Consider the following 2,621-nt stretch of genomic DNA (forward strand, 5'->3'; position numbering starts at 1 on the left):
TCCTTTCCGGTGTCCTGCGTAGAGATCGCAACTGTGCGTGTACGCCAGTCTATCCATGGATGGTACTTTGCCAACCATGGCATGCCTAGATGAGATCATACGGACTCTCCATTTCTAGCACTGTGAACTTCCCTTTACAAGAGAAATCACTAAAGCTGAAGGCGAGTTCTACCTGAACTCCCTCAGACTTAACGAGCGCGCCGTCCGCTAAATGAACGGTCGCCTCTTCTCGCTTGCCATCCTGGCAAAGCGACTCAAACATCGCCGGTATCTTTCTTAGAGCCGCGCGTTTTACAGGAATTTGTGATGCACCCGAATCCACTAGAAGGGTCACCACCTGGTCATAACCTCGTACTTGAGCGCTAAAGACCAGCAGGGTTCTAGGTCCGAAATTTGAGATCTCAGGGACTATGCTACCCATTTGTTTCACAACTCTGAACTTAGGGGTAGCTTCAGAGTCCGCGTCAGTAGGGATCCCGCCCCTTCTGCGCTCCTGCATTTCCCGACCCTTCAGTGGTCGATGCAGAACTCATGCGTCTCGCCTGCTGGTTCTTCCCATCGCCCTGTGGGAAGAGAGTCCTCTTGCTGGGATTCTTCGCCCCAGCAGGGACCCTCGCAGAGCAGCGAGCCATCAAATGGCCGCGCTTGCCGCATTTGTAACAGACTACGTCTGCATTGCCCAACTCCATGGGAGTGGCATCTGACCTCTCGGCCGACCGCTTATACCAAGCGGTCGCCGAGGCACTGTTGTAGGATTGCTCCTTAACCAAGGCAATTTGGATTGTCTCTTCCATCGTCGACGGCAGCACCTTTGAAAAGGGCCTGTCGAGATGGGCCTTGCCGTAGTTCGTTTATAAACGTGGGCACCTTAATGTGATCCGGAATCGGACCTACGGTAATGGACGCCGACAGCGAGCGCATCTCATGCACATACTCTTGCAGAGATCGCTTCGCCTGTCGCGCTCCAAAGAAGCGCGCCTGAAGCAACACTTCATTGTTCGGCGACTGGCGCGAGTCTTTTCTTTAAAGATCGCCCATGTAGGGAACGCCTTTCTGTCCGCCATAAGCGCCGAGTAAGCCCACTCTGAGTCCTTACCGCGCAGATGCGACATGGCGCACGACACCATCCGGCTGTGGTCCTCGATGAGCTGGGCGACACCGCATTGCTCCTCGGCTAAAAGCCAGTGGACAATCGTGTGCGCCGCAGTTCCATCGAACTTGGGCGGTTCCATCCGAATGGGCCTCGGCTGATACGGCCGGGCAGAGAGCATCTCAACAGTCCTGTTTAGAGCCTCGCTCCGAGTCTGCTCATGCCTCAGCTCATCCTGAGTCTGAGTGACGGACTCCGCCGCAGCATGGCCTTGTGCCTCGGACGCGGTTCTCCGCTGTTCGAGCACGCATGCCTCAAACTGCTCCAACTGAGCAACATGTTGCTCAAGAGGACTACCCAGGAGCCTGATCAGGGCTTGCTCACCAAGTCTCTGCGCCATAAGCCCTGCCACCTCCCGATGATGTTCGGTGGGGTGGGAAAATCAGCCCAATCAATATTGAGGCTCATCCTCACGTACACACGCAGAGATGCGGGTTGTGGGAAGAACCAACAAGTGGTACCAAGTGTAGGCGGGCACGTCGTAATGCGGTCACGCTCTACTTAGACACACACCCTAGCCCAGCGAGGAAGCGGTTTAACCTGCTTCTCTTGCGTGCAGTGAGGTAGTTGTGGTGGGCGCGTTATCGACCCTACCCAACGCACTAAGTGCTCTGGTTAAGCGTCGTCACGGGAGCGGTAATCCGGCTCCTCATTCGCACTTACCAAGTAGGAAGTAGTTTTCAGACTGATTTAGAATTAATCGTATTAAATGTAAAAACCCTTTTTACCAATTAAAATGTCATCTCTACAGATAACACTTACTATTTATTGCGAGCGTATCTTTCTAGATACCTCGCATAACGGATGACCCTAGCTTGGTCACAAATGTGCACCACACCCGAGTGCTGGGTCTAATTACTATTATTTAGTAATTGACCACCCCCTTAAGTATACCAAGGGTTTTTAACGGACTGTGTAACATTAGGGCAACTTTAGCCCGTTATAGGCCTTTACGAAATGGGCAATATTTTTGTGAATTATCGTTTGCAATATACAGGTATTGTCATGACGACACCGCCGCTCCTTAAGACGCGTACGAAGGATCCCCTTGAAAGCCCTTGGCGAAAGCACATGGTAAAGAGATACATCTGCATACAAAAATTCGTAGTTTCTGCATTAACTATCCGCTGTTGCTCAGGGCGACGACCAATGGGTTCCCGATGTCTCTGTAGATAGGTGCATGCTGTGCCGCACAGATTTCGGCTTTTGGATCCGGCGACACCATTGTCGTCGATGCGGTGCTGTCGTTTGTGATAGCTGCTCCGGAAGTCGCACCAAATTTATAAACAAGGCGAGTAAAAATAGGTTGCAAACTGTGAAGCAGTTGCTCGAACTGACAATCGCATCATGCTGTATTCTAGTAGGTGATTGCCCCAAATAAAATGGCAAAGGAAGACTGCCGCGTGTGTGATGCGTGTGTCCGCTTAATTGATGAAAAGTTGGCGCAAGGTGTGAGTCGGCGTTTTGGCAA

The sequence above is a fragment of the Bremia lactucae genome, linkage group LG4, assembly GCF_004359215.1.
Source record: "Bremia lactucae strain SF5 linkage group LG4, whole genome shotgun sequence".
Lineage (NCBI taxonomy): Eukaryota > Oomycota > Peronosporomycetes > Peronosporales > Peronosporaceae > Bremia > Bremia lactucae.